The sequence below is a fragment of the Silene latifolia genome, chromosome 8, assembly GCF_048544455.1.
Source record: "Silene latifolia isolate original U9 population chromosome 8, ASM4854445v1, whole genome shotgun sequence".
Lineage (NCBI taxonomy): Eukaryota > Viridiplantae > Streptophyta > Magnoliopsida > Caryophyllales > Caryophyllaceae > Silene > Silene latifolia.
The window spans coordinates 46,045,571-46,056,402 of NC_133533.1; the positions used below are offsets into that span (position 1 = coordinate 46,045,571).

The following is a 10,832-nucleotide window of genomic DNA, read 5'->3' on the forward strand; positions in this document are numbered from 1 at the left end:
TATACAATTTGGCGTATAAAATTAAACAACTCGTTTTCTTTCTTTAGTAGCTTTAATAGTTACATACGTAGCTCGAAACCTTTGATATAAAAATTTGTATGTAGTCATGTTTATTTTAATTTAGTGTATAAAATTTCAGAGCTCGAAACCTTTCTTGCGTAGCTCTAATCGTTACATATGGAGCTCGAAACTTTTTTTTGCAAAAAATTGTGCATAGCCATGGTTTATTGCAATTGTTAGCGTATAAAATTACGGAGCTCGTTACCTTACTTACGAAGCTCGTTACCTTTCTTACGAAGCTCAAGTTATTTCTTGCGGAGCTCGGATCGTAGTCATGGTTTATACAATTTGGCGTATAAAATTAAACAACTCGACATCCTTCTTAAGTAGCTCTAATAGTTACTTACGAAGCTCAAACCTTTGTTACAGAGCTCGAAAAGATAGCTCAAATTGTATCATACAAAACTTGAAATCTTAGAATATGCTCAAAAAATATTGTCATGTTATTCCAAGCTTGTACCTCGAACATGAAATAGTTATTGTCTTTAAAAACAACCTACATAGTTTGCAATCTGTAAAAAAGTTTCATATAATAAATCACTTGGAAGCTTTACAATTTACAAAATGTCTGAAAGGCGTGGCCTTTAAACTTTCTATTTGAATTGCAGATAAGTTGCTAATGAGCTTCACCACCTTCGCTGGAGACATCCTTGTATCCAGTTTAGGAAAATTTCCCAAATCATCGTCATCATCGGTGTCTTTCTTCATCATCATGTTTTTGTCTTTTCGAAGGCCTAAGAGAGGAAATAGCCAAAAACTTAGTATTGTAGCTCCTCCTAAAACAACCCAATTCACTTGACATAATTTTATTGATTCAAATAACTACTAATAAATGGATTATATTCATGTGTGTAGCAACCTGATTTTCAATAATACTAGAAAAACCTTCGTTTTTTTTTCTTGAAGATATTCACGGTCTTTTATCGAAACGGATACAGAGCAACAAATTGATGGCAATGCTGCTCATGGAAACGTTCTGAGCATGTGTGAAATATCAAATGTGAGTTTCACAATAATAGTACTTATTTATGAACATTAAATTTTGTTATTTCCCACTTCAGCTATGGGAGATGAGTTAAGCATTACGCTGTATCGTCTGCATCTATCACTTTGGTACGAACTTAGCCGCTAATTAAGCAAGAACAGGAATATCGTAATCGCGCAAGCAAACATAACCCAGAAGCAAGGCAAAAGTCGAAACATAGCCAAAAGTCATTAGAAACCTCAACCCCCTTTTCACCACCGACCAAAACCGATGTGGAAATATAACGACTGGATTAAAATAAATGACGATGAAAGAAAAGAAAGGCAAAATTACTCCATAAACCTCATTAATGGTAAGAGCAAACATAAGAATTACCAATTGTAATTTCGTGATTAATGAACGAAAATTAGGGTTATGGTGGTTTACCTAAAAATATAAAATACATGCAAATAAACAAAGCGATAGACAAAATTACCTCGGAATGTTGTTAGATGCACTCGGGATGTTGTTTGATGCGTTCTTTCGTCTTGCTGGTATTGTTGATTGATGTTTTTCCATAATGAGAGCAATGGAGTTTTGAAGAGAAGTGTGGAATTGAGAGGTGAGCGTCTGAGCGATTGTGTATTTTTAGGGTTTTTGGTTTTTTTTTTTTTTGTTTTTTTTTTAAATATTGGGATAGATATTGGGCCAGTTGTATAATTCTCATATACAACTGGTTATAGGATACAATTTGTGGCTTAATAGTGAGGATGTTGGGGGTTTTTTTTTTTTTTTTTTTAATAGGGGGTGTGAAGTAGCCTACACTTGAGTGTAGGGTATAAGAATTGGGATATGCAACCCCGATCAGGGACGTACCAAATTTGATATTTATCAAATTTTTTCTTCTCAATTTTCGCTAAGTATTTGATATACTTTGATTCCGAGTATAAGACCCCGATAGGAGATATAGTATACTATGTATATAATTACCGAACATGATAAACTTACTTATCATTACCTTATCCATTACATACATGAACTCGATATACGATTATATGAGCATACACTCCGTATTCCCCTACTCACATTATATCGATTCCGAGCTCAAATCCGATTTTGACACGAAAACCCGAATACACTTAAATGTACTTGTGATCAAAATCACCAACAAGTTGTATGGCACGCGCGCCGTGGAATTCATAGTACTGAAGTTGATATCAACTAGATTTCTATGTCGCGATTGAATAAGAAAGCTTCAATAGAATTTGTTATCAGAGATTTATCATTTTTAAGCAGATTGTTCATCCTAGCAGGGTGTTATAGTACTAATGTTTTTTGGGATACGGATTACTGTTTGAATTGATTATTATTTAACCGATAGACTGATGTACTATTTATTGTATGAAACCGTTCTACATTGTGAGACGGTCTCATTCTAAAAAAAACAATTCATTTATTAGCATTAGATGAATAGTTTTCATACAAAAATGGACCGTCTTATTTTATAATTTGTTTTACTAAAATTTGTATTATGATTTAGCATTATAGAATAAGACAGATTTTACACTCTGAGATGGTCCATTCTTGCAAAAAGTATTACACTTTAGTAGTAAGACAAATTATTGAATAAAATGATCTTACATTGTCTTTTTACTCAATGAAACCATCCAACACAATTATTCACAATATTATAGTGAGGTGGTAAGTCGGTAACTCAAGGAATAAGGAGAAGCATGCCAGTTAATGTTGTGGAAAATAGCTTTGTAAGATTGTTAGTATATATAGGTTAACTAGTTTTAAACCCGTGCAAAATTGCACGGGTATGTATTTGGGCCGATATTAATATTTTTGGATGTATATTTGTTTTTGCATTTCTATTGTACTTATCTAGTTGGTCTAAATCAACGATTTACATAATTAATGTTTAAACTTGTTACAAATACGTGTTCACATGCACTGATTTATGAGGAAATAGCGTAATTAACTCGGTTGTCTATCATTGTCAACTACCATTTTCGGTGTGCGCGGCTGATAGTTAAGTTGCCGAGTTTTATATTCCAAGTAAATATTCCGTCATGATTGATTTTTTAAACAAAATTTTTTGTACCATGTAGTTTTAAATAATTATGTTGTTATGTTGTTGCTGCATGGTACAATAATATTAACCAAAATACATGAATATTTTATACTCCAAGTAAATACTCCGTCAAGATTTATTTTTTAAACAAAAATTATTGTACCATGTAGTTTTAAAAAATTATGTATGTAATTCATTTGCGTTTTATGTTCTATCCCGTATATAAATGTAATTCCTTCTCGTAATATAAATGTAATTCCTTCTCGTAACATTGTAATTTTATTATTATTTAATTTTGTTTTAAAAATTATGTAATTCAATTTCATTTACTCCCATTTGTAATTCATTCTACTTATACGTTATTAATTTTATTTACACGGGAGAATTGAAGGCATTTGTAGGAATTATTTATGGTGTGGGGGGACTGAATATAACAGGGCACCTTTGGTTGCTTGGCATGATGTCTGTTGTAGTAAAAAAGAAGGTGGACTGGGTATAAAAGATGCTGGGGTGTGGAACATTGCTAGTGTGGGAAAGTTAGTTAACTGGATATATACAAAAGCTGATAGACTTTGGGTACTTTGGGTTGATCACATTTATATGAAGGGTGCTGCTTGGGCTACTTATCATCCTCTTCCTGATTCTAATTGGAACTGGAGGAATATCTGTAGGGTTAAGGAGTGTTTGGCTAGTGGTTTTCAGGGTAATTCCTGGATTGCCTCTGCTAGTGACTATTCTATTAGGGCTGGATATCATTGGTTACAGGCAGCACACCCACCTGTTCAATGGTATCATGATATCTGGGACTCATGGATTCTTCCTAAACATGCTTTTGTTGGTTGGCTTATTCATAGACAGTCTCTGAATACTAGATCTAAACTGTTTAAGCTTGGATTAAGTACTACTGATAAATGTGTTCTGTGTGAGTTGGGGGAGGAAACACATGACCACCTGTTTTGGGATTGTGCTTATTCCTCACGAGATAATTAAGGAATGGAGAACTGGCTGCAGCTGAAGCTCAATGGGAGCTCTTCTTCCTATTCTAAGCTGCAAAGAAGAGTTTGCAGAGTAGTCAAAATGGCTACTTGGTATGCTATTTGGATGGAATGAAATTCTGGTAGGCTGGACTATGCTATCAGACGGCCTGGTGTAATGATTTCAATTATTCAACATCAAGTGCATGGACGTTTAGTAAAGCAATTGTGTACTAACTCTATGCCTAGTGATTGTAGTTGGCTAAGTATGATTAATATTCGTTGTCATTTTTGTACTTAGCTTAGCTTGTGCAAATTCATGTAATCTGGAAACTGCTGTAACTGGTTTTTATTATTAATGAAAACGCTCACATTTCACCAAAAAAAAAAATTTATTTACACGGAATGTATAAAATTATTTCATTATTTCATAATATTAATTCATAGAATTTTTCATAATATTATTTCATAGAATTTGTTGCAAGATGGAATTTATCGCATGTTTGAAAAGACGGAAATCTGAAGAAATAAATACATTGCACACTAACGGGTCCCACCATAACATGAATTTCCAAAAAAAAAAAGGCTGCATTAATGACGTGGCGCGCTGAGGATTGAGTATTGTCTTTTGTATTAATATAGATAAGATTGGAACATAAAAACTTTAGGGAGATGGTATCTTAATAGAGTTATTTTTTATTTCTCCCACTAATTTAGTGAAAGACGGTCACTCAGGAGACCTTTTCTGAAAGAAACGTTACTTTTTGAAAAATAAGGGGCCAAAAGTCAGATATACTAACCTTAACAAATATATATATATATATATATATATATATATATATATATATATATATATATATATAGAGAGAGAGAGAGAGAGAGAGAGAGAGAGAGAGAGAGAAGAGATCAACTAAGATCCTTAGATATATTAAGTCCATAAGTTCTATTATGAGCCATTGGATGGAGGGAGATGGAGGGATGAGATCAACCCCAAAAAAGTGTGTTTATAAGCTAATCTCATCATCTCTCTCCTCCTTCACTAATCCACTCTAATTAATCACTAATTTACTATATATTTGTTTTCCACTCATCCATTTCTCTTTCATCTTACACATTTCATTTCTCTCTTCTCTCAAACTCTAAAAAAAAACCCAAATAAATAAAAAAAAACCCAAAATCCAAATAAATAAAAAAACCCAAAAAATCCAAATAAATCAAAAAATTCAAATAAATCATTCATTCATCTATTCCTTATTCACCACCACCCACCACCACCCCACCCGAAACCAAATAACCACCCACCACCCCCGCCGCCGCCACCCCACCGCCGCTGACCCTTTTTTTTTTTTTTTCAACTCGGTTTTTTTTTTTTTTCGTTTTGTTAATTTGTATGTTTTGAGTTGTTTTTTCCATTCATTATTTTTTTTGTCTTTTATTTTATTTTAGTTGTCTTTTATTTTATTAGTTCTCATTTTTTATTCATTTTCTTAAATCTATTCTTGTTATACGTTTTTTTTAAGATTTCGTGTTTTAAATCTCGTTTTTTTTTTGCGAGATACTTTTTTTTCATCTAAGACAAAAATGGACTAAAGTTATACAAAAATGAACCAAAGTTATACAAAAATAGACCAAAGTTATACAAAAAAAGACTAAAGTTATACAAAGATTAGACTAAAGTTATACAAAAAATTGGACTAAAGTTATACAAAAATGAATCAAAGTTATACAAAAATGAACCAAAGTTATACAAAAAATGAACCAAAGTTATACAAAAATGGACTAAAGTTATACAAATATGGACTAAAGTTATACAAATAAGGACTAAAGTTATACAAATAAGGACTAAAGTTATACAAAAATGAACCAAAGTTATATAAAAATGAACCAAAGTTATACAAAAATTAACCAAAGTTATACAGAAATGGACAACAGTTATACAAATATGGATTAAAGTTATTCAAATATGGGCTAAAGTTATACAAATAAGGACGAAAATTATAAAAAAATGGACCAAAGTTATACAAGAATGAACCAAAGTTATACAAAAATGGACTAAAGTTATACAAACATGAACCAAAGTTATACAAAAATAGACCAAAGTTATACAAAAAAAGACTAAAGTTATACAAAAATTGGACTAAAGTTATACAAAAAATTGGACTAAAGTTATACAAAAATGAACCAAAGTTATACAAAAATGAACCAAAGTTATACAAAAATGAACCAAAGTTGTACAAAAATTGGACTAAAGTTATAACTTTTGTGCATTTTTGTATAACTCTGGTCTATTTTTGTATAACTTTGGTTCATTTTTGTATAACTTTGGTTCATTTTTGTATAACTTTAGTCCAATTTTTTGTATAACTTTAGTCCATTTTTGTATAACTTTGGTACATTTTTGTATAACTCTGGTCTATTTTTGTATAACTTTGGTTCATTTTTGTATAACTTTGGTTCATTTTTGTATAACTTTAGTCCAATTTTTTGTATAACTTTGGTTCATTTTTGTATAACTTTGGTTTATTTTTGTATAACTTTAGTCCATTGTTGTATGACTTTAGTCCAATTTTTGTATAACTTTAGTCTTTTTTTGTATAACTTTGGTCTATTTTTGTATAACTTCAGTCCTTTTTTGTATAACTTTAGTCCATTTTTGTATAACTTTAGTCCTTATTTGAATAACTTTTGTCCTTATTTGTATAACTTCAATCATTTTTTGTATAATTGTAGTCCAAATTTGTATAACTTTAGTCCAAAATTGTATAACTTTAGTCCTTATTTATATAACTTTAGTCCTTATTTGTATAACTTTATTCCATAAGAGTACAACTTCAATCCAAAATTGTATAACTTTAGTCCAAAATTGTATAACTTTAATGCACGCAGTGTATAACTTTAATAGACAAGGTGTATAACTTTAATGCACCCAGTGTATAACTTTAATATTTTAAGTGTATAACTTTAGTCGTAAATAATATAACTTTTATAAAAACCAAATAAATATGAAAAATCGTAATTAATCAACAAATATTAAATCTGGAAAAAAATTAAATAATAACAAAAACCAAAAAAACTCATAATAACAAAAACAAAAAACCAAATAACAATAACAAAACCAAAAAACCAACAACCCAACCCAACCCGAAATCTGAAATAAACCAAATAACAATAAAAAAAACCAAATTTAAATATCGTGTGTATAACTCTAATGCACGCAGTGTATAACTTTAATATACAAGATGTATAACTTTAGTCCAAAAAATCAAATAACAAAATAAAAAATAAAAACAAAAACAAAAAACAAATAACAAAAACAAAAAACAAAGAACAAAAACAAAAATAAAACAAAAAAAAAAAACAAAAACGCAGTAGAAAAACAAAAAAACAAAGAACAAAACCAAAAAAACAAAGAACAAAACCAAAAAAAAAATGGAAGGAAGGACGGCGGAGATCTCGACAAAACCAAAAACAACAAACAAACAAGGAGTTGTTGTCATCTAAACCAAAAAAATGCACAAATATTGAGATGTCGACATTTATTTAAACAAAAATGTTTGCCAAAAAAAAAAAAAAAAACCAAAAAAATGCCAGATCTGAAATGCACAAAAAAACGAGTTGTTGTCATCGGGTTGTGGGTGGTTGTGCGGGGGTGTTATCGTCGTCGGGTTGTGCAGGGGTAGTGGTGGCGTCGGGTGGGGTTGTCGGGTTGTGCAGGGGTAGTGGTGGCGTCGGGTGATGTCGGCGGTAAGGAGGATTGTTGGTGGGGGTGTTGTTGTTGCTGGTTGTTGATGTCGGTGGTGGTGTTGTTGTTGCTGGTTGTTGGCGAGAAGGGAGAAGGGGCTGGGAAGAAGGGAGGTCGGATGGGGGGGCTGGGAAGAAAGGAGGGAGGTCGGGTGGTGGTGGGCCGGGAAGAAGGGAGGGAGGGTGGTGGTGTCGGCTGGTGAGGGTGATGGAGGTGGAGGTGGAGGTGGAGTGGTTTTTTTGGTTATTTTTTTTGTTTTGTTTTAGTTTGGGTTTTTTTTTGTATGAGCTTGGTTTTTTTTTTTAGAGAGGATGGGAAGAAAATGAGAGAGAAAGTGTGAATGTGAGAAATGAGAGAGGATGAGTGAATGAGGAAGTGAGTTGGGAGATTAGAATGGTGGTAGAGTTGTACAAAATTAGGTGGAGTTGTACATAATTAGGGAGGGAGATTAGGGAGGTTCATTTGTGACCCTTGAATGAGATGTAATCTCATCCCTCCATCCCTTCCATCCAAAGGCCCTTATAAGGACTTAGGGACTTATTAGATGTAGTGGCCTTATAAGAACCCCTCTCTCTCTCTCTCTCTCTCTCTCTCTCTCTCTCTCTCTCTCTCTCTCTCTATATATATATATATATATATATATATATATATATATAAAATATATATATATATATATATATATATATATATACATTACACAAATCCCATAAAAGTTCTTGCACTCTAGGCCTTGTTTCTCTCACCTATTTATTTCTCTTGACCGATAAAAATTCAACATCTCTTATTTTATTGGGGTAGAAGTACAGCAACAAGAAATGTGGTAATTGCTTTTAATATTTTTCTATTCTCAAAATGTACTTTCAATCATTTCTTAATTGTTGCATACATCTAAAACGTCAAATAAAGAGCAATGGAGTTATTGTATATATATATATATATATATATATATATATATATATATATATATATATATATATATATATATATATATATATATATATATATATATATATATATATATATATATATATATATATATATATATATATATATATATATATAGGGTCGAGATCCGGTGAGAACCACTAACATAATGAGTATATATATAGGAATGGGATCATATGAGTATGGCTCATATATTTGAGGATTTAGGATTAATACCATCCATTAGATCTAAGTCATCTAACGTCCTATATTCAGCGCGGCTCATTAAGGGTAAAGATGTCATTTCATCTTTCAGCTATATAAACTCTTTTCTGAGGCAAAAAAATCATTCTCATCTAATTTTTTTTATCTCTCTCTCTCTATACCGTCTTTCTTCATTCTCTCACTTGTTCTTCCATTAAAACCTTGTTCTTCTCTTCGTGATTTTTAGTTTTTTGATCAATTATCAGCTCGATCTCATCTTCAATCGTAATTTGCGTTGTCAGGTATGTTATTGTTGTTAATTTTCAGCTTATGTTCTCTTTAATTTGTAATTTTTCGCTTTAATTCAAATGTTTTTTCGTTTTACCCTACATATATTTGGGATTTGTACAGATCTTACCGCGTTTCTTCAAGTTTTCTGTTTCAATTTTTAATTTTCTGTTGCTTTATTCTTATTTTCGCCTTTATTTCGCTAAATTTGCTACGTTTGCTTCTTTATTTCTAGGTTTTCAGCTCAATCTCAGATCATATCTCTTTTTCTCATCACTTATTATTCTATTTCAATCATTATCCGATGTCAGGTACGTTATTCTTCTTAATTTCAGTTTTATGTTCTCTTTATTTAGTAATTTCAACTTTCAATCACATGTTATTTTTTTTTTCCTACATCTATTACCAATTAGTAGTCATCTTATAATTTTCGTACCTAATTTAAATTTTATGCGTATTTTAATTCTTATTTTCAGCTTTATTTGATGTTTTTCGATTTTGTTTGCCTCAATATTAAGTTGTCATATTCATATTCTTCCACAAGATGATAGTTGTCGTATGATTTCTCAGGTTTAGCAAAAGTTTATATTTTTTAGCAAATTGTGTGATATTATTTTGCAGAATATCTGATATTGTTCAGCAGAATGTATGATATTGTTTTACACAATACGTGATATTGTTTTACTGCATGCTTCAGTATAAATGACAAGTTTCACATGATTCGTGTCAAAGTAGGGGATAGTTGTAGAATTTATTCGTAATATAATTTGAAAGCTCAATAAACTCAATTAATTAAAATGTTGCTTGATAAAGCCGTATCTCCGTACAAAGTCAAGAGATTAACTACTCTTTTTACTCGTGGTTATCTGAATGAATCAAATTCCGATCTTTACTTTGTGGAGTATTACTCAAATATTATGATAAGTTCAAGATCTTTCCTCCACAAATGTGAAAATGAAAATGCGTTATTAATGTTGTTAGTATGTAGTTTCTTTTAATGTCACGTATGTTGTCGTGGTTATTTATTATGAATATGATGTACAGAGGACCTAATTGCGGAGAAGATGCTGAAGATCATGGACATCAGATCAAAATAAGGCCACTACGATACAAGACCGTTGCAACTCTTAAGAATAGAAGTAGAGGTAGAAGAAGTAATTAGAACGACAACTAGATATGTTGGACAAAAAATTGTAATTGGAAGTACATGGATGTAATGCTGGTAGAACTTATTTCATTCGTTACTCAATTATTTATGGTGTAGTTGATATTGTATCTCGAGATTACAAAGGTAGTTATGGCTAAACAATTTCTTTTGGCTCTGATATAATTCTTGGTAAGGTGTGATATTGTTCCAAATATCATGTGATATTTTACTTTAATGGTTGAGATATTGTTACTCTTATAACAAAAGTGGATAGGGATTTAAAAATCCATTTTACTTCAATATTGTTTTGTATATATTGTGATATTGTTTTATATACAATGTGATATTGTTCCTAAAATTGGAGACTCCTTTTACAATACTTTTAACCGTGATATTGTTTTGTATACAGAGTGATATTGTTTATAAGTACATGTGATATTCTATAACAATAT

At 31.1% G+C, this 10,832-nt stretch overlaps 2 long non-coding RNA genes across 2 annotated transcripts; one reads left to right on the forward strand and one right to left on the reverse strand.

Annotated features, from left to right (window-relative positions):
• Positions 1-573: 573 nt before the first annotated feature.
• Positions 574-1,730, reverse strand: LOC141594320 (uncharacterized). Its single transcript, XR_012522121.1, has 2 exons — positions 1,521-1,730; positions 574-794 (listed from the first exon to the last, which is right to left on the reverse strand). It is a non-coding gene; the product is annotated as an uncharacterized LOC141594320 (long non-coding RNA).
• Positions 1,731-9,446: 7,716 nt separating this feature from the next.
• On the forward strand, positions 9,447-10,555 carry LOC141594321 (uncharacterized). Its single transcript, XR_012522122.1, has 2 exons — positions 9,447-9,544; positions 10,278-10,555. It is a non-coding gene; the product is annotated as an uncharacterized LOC141594321 (long non-coding RNA).
• The last annotated feature ends 277 nt before the right edge of the window (positions 10,556-10,832 follow it).